Here is a 12,723-nt window from a genome sequence, read left to right as displayed (position 1 = left end):
CAAATTTAAAACTGAAACATTGACATGTTTTATGCTTGAACATTTATAGAGTGCTGCTTTGAGTTTTATGAAAACTGTATGGATAAATATATTTGAACACCTGACAACGCAACAATAAAATTGAGTTTGTTGGACATCCTTTCTAAAATCCGTGGAAAAACTATGTGGATGTGATGACACCTGTGTGCCTAGATGCAGGTCCAGTGTCGTCGCCTGACCTTCAAAGTTGACACTCCCATGTTGGTTGGCAAAAAATATGCTGCATCCATATCACATATTTTCCAGAGTAAATCATGTTGTTTTTTTTTGTTTTGTTTTTTTTTTTTTTTTTACAATTATTTTTTGGGGGGGGAGTAGTCTGGTGCAAGTTACATAGTGAAACATCGCGCTTTCATTATTATAATTAATAAAGTAAGTCCCTTCGGCTGCTCCCTTGTTTGCACTCGGGGTCGCCACAGCAAATCCAAGGTGGATCTGCATGTTGAATTGGCACAGGTTTTACACCGGATGCCCTTCCTGACACAACTCCACATTACATGGAGAAATGTGGCAGGGGTGGGATTTGAACCCGGAACCTTCTTCACTGAAACCAAGCGCATTAACCACTTGCCCACCACCCCTGCTGATTATTATTATTATTGGCTTTTATTGTTTTATTGTTGGAGCTTATTTTGTTCAGTGTTTTGTTCCCCGGGAAAGTCCTATATAAATAGCTAAAGTCCTATATAAATAGTTATTATTAATAATAATAATAATAGCTATTTATATAGGACTTTCCCGGGGAAGAAAACACTGAACAAAATAAGCTCCAACAATAAAACAATAAAAGCCAATAATAAAAGTACACTACAAAAATTCATAAACATCCCAAATTAAAGGGCTGATAAAAAAAAATCAAATAGACTCACATTTTTATTGTAGTGTTTCCAACACTGTGGGTCAGCAATCTGTGTTCATCTGATTATTTCTTTTGTCCATACTGCACCATATAACATCAAATATGTTGTCCGTCACACACGGGGTGTGCAGCCAGTACATTCTGGGTGCCGATCGCAAGTCCAGATAAATGAGGAGGGTAGAAGGAGGCAGGGTGTTAACCTTAACATTTGTCAAATCTTAGTCACATGGGGTGTATAGCCAGTATACTCTTAAGTGCCGGTCCCAACCCCAGATAAATCAGTAGGGTTGCATCAGTATGGGCATTTGGCATAAAACAAGCCAACAGAAACATCATGCAGTGTGCAGATTGAATTTCCATTACCAGATCTGTTGAGGCCTGGATTAACAACAACAACCTTCACCTATAAGGGTGGAAGTGAGAGCCAGGACTTTGAATGTTAGCAATATGAGTGGCAAAGTGAGAGAACTGGCTGACATGATGGAGAGGAGAAAGGTAGACATATTGGGCCTCATGTATCAATGTTGCGCACTTGTGGCGTAAATTTACGGCGTAAACTTGAAATACACCAAAGTCGCCGTGACATGTATCAAGCAGTGCGCACCTGCCCATTTCTGGCGTACGCCTGACGTGATCTTGATAAATGCGGCGGGTGGAAACGATCGTAATTATAATAAACACGCCCATAAATATTCAGACTCTGCTTCAGACACACCCTCATTTTACGACATGGAAGCCGGAAAGACGGCAAAGACAAAGAACTCCACCAATCACGACGCGTGCCAATAGAGCGTCAAAAGCGGCTGTCGTATCAATTGTTTTGTAGTATAATCAAAAAAGTGTTACAGTGGTCCCTCATTAATCACTGGAGTTACGTTCTAAAAAATAGCCCATAATACGCGAAACCGCGACGTAGTCAGCGTTATTTTTTACAATTATTATAGACGTTTCAAAGCTGTAAAACCCCTCACTACACAGTTTATACACTTTCTCAATCAGGCATGAACATTTTCTCACTTTTCTCTCATGTGTAAACACTCTCAAAGTTCAAACCTTAGTAGGAAAATAATACCAAACTGTTTTCAGGCCCAAACATTTGTTTGAGAAATAAAAATAGAATGTTTTTGTTGTGAAAAGTGTAGGAACACGGACCCACAACAGGGGGCGCAAATGAACGGACAATGGAATAAGCCAAATATAACAATTTAATGTTGTGACTGTGCACAACAGAGCAACAGACAACACAATTGGGATCACCAGTCAAATAAGTTACGGTGGTGTGTGAGCAGGCTCGAGGATAGAAGACACCTGTCCAGAAAAGAGCCGGATCCCACACGCCTTCCACTCCACCGGACCTGAAGCAATCCTGGAGCCGCCAAGCACTGGGTCCCCAGGTGGCCACTGCCTCCGGCTGTCAGATTGGGTACTGCTGGCAGAAAGAACAGACAGGTGATGGTGGGTGTATGAACACCCAGCAAACAGTTCAACATGAAGGTGAAAGCACCTCCACCTCTCAATCACGGAGTTTGTACAGATCCTGCAGTAACAATTAACAGTCTGCAAACTCAGAACACTGTCAGTACGTACAGAAGTAAAAACGTTACTACTGTATTAATCAAAGGCTGAGACGTTTACTTCACAGTAGACGATTTCTCGGCAGTGAGGTGAAGATGCTGCCCGGCTCTTATGGAGGTGTGGATGATGATGATGATGAGTGACAGCTGGTGTTGTAGATGAGTGACAGCTGCCACTCCCGGTGCTCCAGCGCCCTCACGTGCCTGAAGCCCGCACTTCAGGCAGGACGCCCTCTGGTGGTGGGCCAGCAGTACCTCCTCTTCAGCGGCCCACACAACAGGAACCCCCCTCAACAGGAGCCTCCTGGCGCCCGACCAGGTTTGTCCGGATGTCGGCGGTAGAAGTCGGCCAGGAGGGCCGGGTCCAGGATGAAGCTCCTCTTCACCCAGGAGCGCTCTTCAGGTCCATAACCCTCCCAGTCCACCAGATACTGGAATCCCCGGCCCTTGCGACGGACGTCCAGGAGCCGGCGAACTGTCCACGCAGGCTCCCCGTCGATGAGCCGGGCAGGAGGCTCCGCCAGTCCGGGGGCACAGAGGGAAGAGGTGTGGTGAGGCTTGACCCGGGAGACATGGAATACAGGATGGATCCGCAGTGAAGCTGGCAGCCTCAGCTTCACCGCGGCAGGAATGAGGACCTTGACGATGGGGAAAGGGCCAATGTACCGATCCTTCAGCTTGTGGGACTCCACCTGTAATGGGATGTCCTTCGTAGACACCCAGACCTCCTGCCCGGGCTGGTATGCAGGGGCCGGGGACCGCCGGCGGTCTGCATGGGCCTTGGCCCTTGTCCGGGCTTTGAGCAGGGCAGAGCGCCACACCCGACGGCACCGCCTCAGATGGGCCTGGACCGAGGACACCCCGACCTCTCTCTCCACTAGCGGGAACAATGGGGGCTGGTAGCCCAAACACACCTCAAACGGGGAGAGGCCGGTGGCAGACGAGACTTGACTGTTGTGTGCGTACTCAATCCAGGCCAGATGGTTACTCCAGGCCATCGGGTGCGCCGAGGTCACACAGCGAAGGGCCTGTTCCAACTCCTGGTTGGCCCGCTCTACCTGTCCGTTGGTCTGGGGATGGTACCCGGACGAGAGGCTCACGGAGGCCCCCAGCTCCCTACAGAAACTCCTCCAGACCTGCGAGGAGAACTGGGGACCACGGTCAGAGACGACATCGGATGGAATCCCATGCAGACGCACGACGTGGTGGACCAGGAGGTCTGCAGTCTCCTGGGCCGTTGGGAGCTTCGGGAGGGCCACGAAGTGGGCCGCCTTGGAGAACCGGTCCACTATCGTGAGGATGGTGGTCATGCCCTGGGACGGCGGGAGGCCCGTGATGAAGTCCAGGCCGATGTGGGACCAGGGGCGGTGGGGCACAGGTAACGGTTGGAGGAAACCCTGTGCCCATTGGTGGTCTGCCTTACCCCTGGCACAGGTGGTGCAGGCCTGGACATACTCCCGGACATCGGCTTCCATGGACGCCCACCAGAAGCGCTGCATGACCACTGCCACGGTCCTTCGCACCCCTGGGTGACAGGAGAGCTTGGACCCGTGACAGAAGTCCAGGACAGCAGCTCTGGCTTCTGGTGGGACGTAGAGTTTGTTCCTAGGGCCGGTCTCCGGGTCCGGGTTCCGTGTCAGGGCCTCCCGGATGGTCTTCTCCACGTCTCAGGTGAGGGCTGCCACGATAGTGGACTCGGGGATGATAGGTTCCGGTGGATCTGACAGCTCGACCTTGACCTCCTCTTCATGGACCCGGGACAGGGCGTCAGATCGTTGGTTCTTAGTCCCAGGACGGTAGGTAATCCGGAAGTCAAATCGCCCGAAGAACAGTGACCAGCGGGCTTGCCTTGGGTTCAGATGCTTGGTGGTCCGAATGTACTCCAGGTTCCGATGGTCCGTGAAAACCGTAAATGGTACCGCAGCTCCCTCCAACAGGTGTCTCCACCCCTCAAGAGCCTCTTTCACCGCAAGAAGTTCCCGATTGCCGACGTCATAGTTCCGCTCCGCCGGGGTCAACCTGCGGGAAAAATAGGCACATGGATGGAGAACCTTGTCGGACTCCCCGCTCTGGGACAGCACGGCTCCTATCCCTGAGTCAGAGGCATCCACTTCAACAACAAACTGGCGATTGGGATCGGGCTGCTCCAGAACGGGTGCAGACATGAACCGACGTTTCAACTCCCTAAACGCGGCTTCGCACCGATCCGACCAGGTGAAGGGGACTTTAGTGGAGGTCAGGGCCGTCAGGGGGCCAACTACCTGGCTATAACCCTTAATAAACCTCCGATAGAAATTAGCAAAGCCGAGGAACTGTTGCAGCTTCCTACGGCTCGTCGGTTGGGGCCAATCCCTCACCGCCGCAACCTTGGCCGGATCGCGTGCGACGGAGTTGGAGGAGATGATGAACCCCAGGAAGGACAAAGAAGTACGGTGGAACTCGCACTTCTCGCCCTTCACAAACAGCCGGTTCTCCAACAACCGCTGCAGGACCTGACGTACATGCTGGACATGGGTCTCAGGATCCAGGGAGAAGATGAGGATGTCGTCCAGGTATACGAAGACGAACCGGTGCAGGAAGTCCCGCAAGACGTCATTAACCAATGCCTGGAACGTCGCGGGCACATTGGTGAGGCCGAACGGCATGACCAGGTACTCAAAGTGACCTAACGGGGTGTTGAATGCCGTCTTCCACTCGTCTCCCTTCCGGATCCGAACCAGGTGGTACGCATTTCTACGATCCAATTTGGTAAAAATTTGGGCTCCATGCAGGGGCGTGAACACAGAATCTAACAGAGGCAGCGGGTATCGATTACGAACCGTGACTTCGTTCAGTCCCCTGTAGTCAATGCATGGACGGAGTCCGCCGTCTTTTTTGCCCACAAAAAAGAAACCTGCACCCATCTGGGAGGTGGAGTTTCGGATCAGCCCGGCAGCTAAGGAGTCCCGGATGTAGGTCTCCATTGATTCGCGCTCAGGACGAGAGAGGTTGTACAGCCTGCTGGACGGGTACTCAGCGCCTGGGGTCAAATCAATGGCACAATCGTACGGACAGTGCGGGGGAAGAGTGAGTGCCAGATCTTTGCTGAAGACGTCAGCAAGATCATGGTACTCCTCAGGCACCGCTGACAGATTGGGGGGGACTTTAACCTCCTCATTAGCTGTCACACCGGGTGGAACCAAGGATCCTAAACATTCCCGGTGGCAGGTGTCGCTCCACTGCATCACTACCCCAGACGGCCAATCAATCCGGGGATTGTGCTTTAATATCCATGGAAACCCCAAAATCACTCGGGAGGTAGAAGGTGTTACATAAAACACAATCTCCTCCCTGTGATTTCCAGACACCACCAATGTCACTGGTTGTGTCTGATGTGTGATGAATGGGAGAAGGGTGCCATCTAGTGCCCGTACCTTCAATGGGGAAGGTAGTGCCACTAGGGGGAGCCCTACCTCCCTAGCCCATCTGCTGTCCAGCAGATTCCCTTCAGACCCTGTGTCCACCAGTGCTGGGGCATGAAGGATAAGATCCCCACAAAGGATCGTTACTGAGATGCGTGCTGATCTACGGGCTTTTCCCGCGTGGATGTTATGACCCACCCTTAACCCAGTCTCTAAGAGCGGGCGTTGAAGTTTAACCGTTTGGGGCAGTTTCTTTGTATGTGCTCATCAGAGCCACAGAAAAAACACTCCCCGCGAGCCAGCCTCCGTTGTCTGTCATGTGATTTTACTTTGGCCCTGCTCGTGTCCATAGCTTCATCAGCAGGGGGAGCTGTGGTTCCACGGGGCTCTCTGACTGTGGAGCGTGGAGACGGCGGCACCCTTTCGGACCCAGAAGGAAGAGGGACGGCTCATGCCCGGCCACGCCCTTCGCCCCGCTCCCGACGGTGTTCTTCTAACCGGTTGTCTAACCGTATAACCAGGTCAACAAGCCCGTCAAAATCCTGTGGCTCATCCTTAGCCAGCAGGTGCTCCTTCAGGACCGGAGACAGTCCGTTTACGAAGGCGGCGTGGAGTGCAACGTTATTCCAGCCGGACCTCGCAGCCGCGATGCGGAAGTCGACGGCGTACTCGGCTGCACTCCGACGTCCCTGTCTCATAGACAGCAGCACAGTCGAAGCGGTCTCGCCTCTATTGGGATGATCAAACACTTGTTTAAACTCCCTCACAAACCCAGTATATGTTGTTAGGAGCCGTGAGTTTTGCTCCCAGAGCGCCGTAGCCCAAGCGCGTGCCTCTCCTCGAAGCAAATTAATGACATAAGCCACCCAGCTGGCTTCTGACGCGTACATGACGGGACGTTGTGCAAAGACGAGCGAGCACTGCATTAAGAAGTCCGTGCACGTCTTGACACAACCTCCGTACGGTTCCGATGGGCTTATGTATGCTTCAGGGGATTGGGGGGGGGGTTCGTTGAATCACCACTGGGACGTCTGTATTTTGTGCTCGGTCGGCTGGAGGAGGCGCTGCAGCGGCGCTTGGAGTGCGCGCTTCCACCTGGGCGGTGAGAGCCTCCATCCTCCGATTGAGTATGACGTTCTGCTCTGTTACTAAATCCAACCGAGCAGTGAAGGCGGTTAAGATTTGCTGCAGCTCTCCTAACACGCCTCCTGCCGACGCCTGTGCACCCTGTGTTTCCATTGGCGGTTCAAGCGATGGTTGACGCCCCTCGTGATCCATTACGCTGGCCGAGAAATCCTGTTGTGAAAAGTGTAGGAACACGGACCCACAACAGGGGACGCAAATGAACGGACAATGGAATAAGCCAAATATAACAATTTAATGTTGTGAATGTGCACAACAGAGCAACAGACAACACAATTGGGATCACCAGTCAAATAAGTTTCGGTGGTGTGTGAGCAGGCTCGAGGATAGAAGACGCCTGTCCAGAAAAGAGCCGGATCCCACACGCCTTCCACTCCACCGGACCTGAAGCAATCCTGGAGCCGCCAAGCACTGGGTCCCCAGGTGGCCACTGCCTCCGGCTGTCAGATCGGGTACTGCTGGCAGAAAGAACAGACAGGTGATGGTGGGTGTATGAACACCCAGCAAACAGTTCAACACGAAGGTGAAAGCACCTCCACCTCTCAATCACGGAGTTTGTACAGATCCTGCAGTAACAATTAACAGTCTGCAAACTCAGAACACTGTCAGTACGTACAGAAGTAAAAACGTTACTACTGTATTAATGAAAGGCTGAGACGTTTACTTCACGGTAGACGATTTCTCGGCAGTGAGGTGAAGATGCTGCCCGGCTCTTATGGAGGTGTGGATGATGATGATGATGAGTGACAGCTGGTGTTGTAGATGAGTGACAGCTGCCACTCCCGGTGCTCCGGCGCCCTCACGTGTCTGAAGCCCGCACTTCAGGCAGGACGCCCTCTGGTGGTGGGCCAGCAGTACCTCCTCTTCAGCGGCCCACACAACAGTTTTCCTATAAATAATTATGATGGCATTTAGAACTAACGAATTAATTTTAACGATCAACGAACGAGGTCGGACACATAAGAAATTATTAATAGTGACTGACCAGTATTTCACAGATCGGGCCTCTGCGTCCTGGCGCTGCGCCTTTCCCCACTCACATCTTGCTGCAGCAGGTGTTTGTTTCCGTGTGACAAACACAGTTATGAGTAGTTGTTGGCGCGCTTTTCTCTTCTGGGCAACAAGATTCTTATAAACAGATACGCAGAACACAGAACACTGTAAAAAAAAAGGCATGCAAAATTGGATTAAATACTCCGCGAGACTCCGAGGCCACAACAGGTGAACGACGTTATAGCGAGGGACCACTGTATTCTCTTTTCACATGTCAATAATTCTTGACATGTGGATATTTGCCCGCTCAATTAATAAGACACGCCTAATCTGTCAGATTTCTTTATTTTTGAAATGTATTTCTGTATTTATTTTATTGTGACAACCAAATGGAGATGACAAAACCTGGTTGCAGCACGGGCGAATTAAGGGAATGACGAAACTACAGTTGTTATTATCAATTTCATAGTCTAAAACGATCACACCACATGAAGTTAAGCTCAGCGCTGCTCTGGCTCCAGGCTCGAAGTCTGGAGAAAAAGGCGAGCAGCGCTTTCCTTCCTGTCAGCGCTGTGACCACGGATCGTGCTCCATAACAATCCTGCAAAAGCGGGATTTGTGTTGATTATTATGTAGTATAATCAGGAAAGTGTTATTTATGTAACATATGCATTGATTTGTATAATGGCACTGTTTATCATGTTGATCATCTTCATTTTTATGTGGATTCCAGCGCTGGTTCATTTTGGTGTATAATTTACGCCACCTCTCGACCTGGTGTATATTTTCAGCGCAGCGTACGCCAACGACCACATTGATAAATGCCAAGTAGCGCAGCCGTTTTGGCGTACACCCCATATACGCTCAAATATCGCCGTACGCAACGTTGATACATGAGGCCCATTGTGTGTGCAAGAGACCAAGTGGAATGGAATTAAGGCTAGGAGCATAGGCGGTGGGTTCAAGTTGTGGTTCATGGTGTGGATAGGAAGAGAAATAGAGTTGGGATCATTCTAAAGGAAGAGTATGTAAGGGCCCCTTCACTCATAGTGCGAAGTTTGGTTGAATACGGCGAAACAGTTTGATTTGTGTGCACCACGAAACATACCGACGGGCAGGTGTGCACAATGCGGGTGCGATGATTCGTGTATGCGGTACGGTATGTAACCACATCGTGCACAGTGTGTAACCACATTGTCCAGCTGCTGTGAAGAAAACAATAAATAAAATAAGAAAAATACATGCTGCGACGATTCACGGGAACACAGCAGCTTTTGCCATGTACATCATGCAGCTGAAAAAAAAAAAAACACCCACAGGATTCGAACCCGCGCTTTCCAAAACCTCTGATTGCCAGTTGGAAACTTTACCAGTGAGCTAACATTGCAGTCCTGTGACAGGTGCTTGAAACTGCCTCATATCATGTAGCACATGAACGTATTTAAAAAAAAATAAAAATGCCACATCATATAAAAACATCACATTGTATTAAATCCCTCTCATCAAGTGGGCAATACAAATATGACCCGTCTGTTACTCTGTAGATTACCCATGGTCACTGACGCACAGTCATGAAATGACATGAATGAGAAGCAGTTCACTCGTCTCATTCATGTCCACATCTGGTGGCGCATGTCCTGCCGGCCCGCATGCACATCATGTGGAACAGAGCTCACATGGGTGACGTGACAGTCAGATCATCTGCTGTGTGTTATGATCTGATGGTCCATTTCAACCTGGGGGCAGCCTGTCCATGGGCACGCTGCAGCCCATTGCCACAGTGATATATATTTTTATTTATGTCCACTTGATAACAGTAAACAGACACACATGCATCACAGTGGTCAATTGTTAGTCCATGTCCATCCAAACACAGTATTGTCCAGCTGGGATGTCCAGAATGACAGATCTCCACAGCTGCTTCAGTGGTCGGCCACACCTCCTGTCACTTTTTAGCGCACACACCAAAGCCACACTCGTGGGGAATTTAGACAAATTTCACTGCCAGTACGACAGTGATTTTCTGTAGACTGTTGTTGTGCCAGGCAACGCGGTGGATTAGTGGTTAGCACTGTTGCCTCACAGCGAGAAGGTCATGAGTTCAATTCCCGTGGCTTTTCTGTGTGGAATTTGCATGTTCTCCCTGTGTTTGCGTGGGTTTCCTCCGGGTGCTCCGGTTTCCTCCCACATCCAAAGACATGCAGGTTAGGTGGATTGGAATCTTTAAAATTGTCCATAGGTGTGTGTGTGGGTGTGTCTCTGTTTGTTTGTCTATTTGTGGCCCTGCAACAGACTGGCGTCCTGTCCTGGGTGTACCCCGCCTCGCGCTCTATGACTGCTGGGCTAGGCTCCAGCCCCCCGCGACCCATAATTGGACTAAGTGGTAGAAGATGAATGAATGAATGTTGATATGCCAAGAATGCGAATAGCCACACATTTTCTAAGTGCGATGCGAGCAGTGTTAGATGTTCGTGCGTGTCACTTAAAATTTGGCCGTCACCTGCCATGAGAGGGTTCAGTGGGCTCACACAGCACACACTCTGTCAGCCACTGGTGTGCGCAAATAGTTGTAGCAACAGGTATATGAGGCGTTTGAAGCAGCTATGAAATTATATGGTTTGCATATGATTCCTGCTTCATGGACACTTAGTGAGAATTTGGTCGAATTGTGAATTATGTGTGAAGGGGCCCTTAAGAGTGTTGGAGGTTGAGTGAGTGTCCAACAGGGTAATTGTGAAGTTGTAGGGGTGATGATGAATATCATCAGTGCATATGCCCCACAGGTAAGTTGTGAGATTGAAAACGATTTCTGGAGTTGGTTAGATGAGGTGTTGGAGAGTGTACACAAGCATGAAAGAGTGGTGATTGGGCCAGACTTCAATGGGCATGTTGGTGAAAGAAACAGAACAGAAATAATGGGTAGATGTGGTATCAAGGACAGAAATGTGGAAGGGCAGATGATAGTAGATTTTACAAAAAGGGTGGAAATGGCTGTGTTGAATGCCTACTTTAAGAAAAGGGAGGAGCACAGGGTGACATAAGAGTGGACGAAGGTGCATACAGGTGGACAACATTGTAGGACATGCAAGCTAAAGGAAATTGAAGACTGTAAGGTGGTGGCAGGGGAGAGTTTAGCAAGACAGCATAGAATGGTGTTTTGTAGGATGACTTTAGAGGTGAAGAAGAAGAGAGTGAGAGCTCAACAAAGGATCAGATGGTGGACATCTGGACAGTGAAGGAAGACAAGGAGACTTAGCTGGCGAAAAAGAATTGGGATAGTAAGAGAGTTGAAGAAAGGAGACAAGATGATCAGTGGAAACAGGTTGCACCTGAGCTCAGTTTTGACCTTTATGGCAAAGGCTGTGAATACTTATGTACATGTGATTTCTTTGTTTTGTTTTTTTTTGGGGTTTTTTTTATTCTTAATAAATTTACAAAAATCTCCAAAAGACCCCAACTTTTTTTTACATTGTCATAGGTATTGTGTGTAGAATTTTGAGGAAAATAATTAATTTAATCCATTTTGGAATAAGGCTGTAACATAACAAAATGTGGAAAAAGTGAAGCAATTTGAATACTTTCCAGGTGCACTGTATGTGAGGGTTGTGCAGGACATGTACAAGGACAGTGGGAATAGAGAGCAGGTTGAGTCTCATCTGTAGAGGTGGAGATATGCTCTGGAGAGAAGGGGAATGAAAGTCAGTTAGAGCAAGACTGAGTACATGTGTGTGAATGAGAGGGAGCCCAGTGGAATAGTGCGGTTACACGGAGTAGAGGTGGTGAAAGTATGTTTAAATGCTTGGAGTCAACTATCCAACGTAATGAAGAGTGTGGTAGAGAGGTGAAGAAGAGAGTGCAGGCAGGGTGGCGTGAGTGGAGAAAGATGGCAGGGGTGTTTTGTGACCGAAGGATATTTGCAAGAGTGAAGGGAAAAGTCTACAAGACTTAGTGAGACCAGCTATGTTGTACATCTTAGAGATGGTGGCACTAACAAAAAGATAGGAGGCAGAGCTGAAGATTTGCGATTCTCTTTGGGAGTGACAAGGATGGACAAGATTAGGATTGAACATATCAGAGGGACACCACGGGTAGGATGTTTGGAAACAAAGTCAGAGAAGTGAGATTGACCATGTTTGTTTAAGTACAGAGGAGGGACCTGTGGTTTATAGTGAGAAGGATGCTGAGGATGGAGCCAACAGGCAGGAGGAGAAGAGGGAGGCCAAAGAGAAGGTTTATGGATGTGCTCAGGGAGGACATGCAGGTGGTTGGCATGATAGAGGAAGATGCAGGGTGAAATGGAAATGGCTGATCTGCTGTGGTGACCCCTAAGGGAGCAGTGAAAGGAGAAAAAAAAAAGTTGTCCATCACACATTTATTTTTCCGTCTTACTTATTTTAACCATCCGTATACTACACACCACAAGCTTAGGGTTTCCTGCATTAATGCACTGTTTACTTCTCCATGTTGCTGTGGGCCGTCTGACGATTTCTTTACTTCAAACTACTATAACATTCAATATGTTGTCCAATGCATGTTTATTTTGACATGTTGTTTATTTTTGGAATTTAAAAGTCCTTCTGTTAACTAATAGTGGTGTCCACATGTGCTGCACTGCGTTCTTATCCATTGTTAAACTTGCTCCCAGGGAAATGTTGAGTTACAGTTGAGTTCCACATACAAAAAAATAATGGGGTGACTTATTTGTGAGGGGGAT

At 49.0% G+C, this 12,723-nt stretch overlaps 1 protein-coding gene across 2 annotated transcripts in view; it reads left to right on the top strand.

The window, feature by feature from the left end:
- The window catches only part of pitpnc1a (phosphatidylinositol transfer protein cytoplasmic 1a), a 159,696-nt gene that overhangs the window by 141,037 nt on the left and 5,936 nt on the right, over positions 1-12,723 (top strand). The gene's annotated exons all lie outside the window — the stretch shown is intronic.

The sequence above is a fragment of the Thalassophryne amazonica genome, chromosome 16, assembly GCF_902500255.1.
Source record: "Thalassophryne amazonica chromosome 16, fThaAma1.1, whole genome shotgun sequence".
Classification (NCBI taxonomy): domain Eukaryota; kingdom Metazoa; phylum Chordata; class Actinopteri; order Batrachoidiformes; family Batrachoididae; genus Thalassophryne; species Thalassophryne amazonica.
This window is presented reverse-complemented; position numbering and strand designations above follow the sequence as displayed.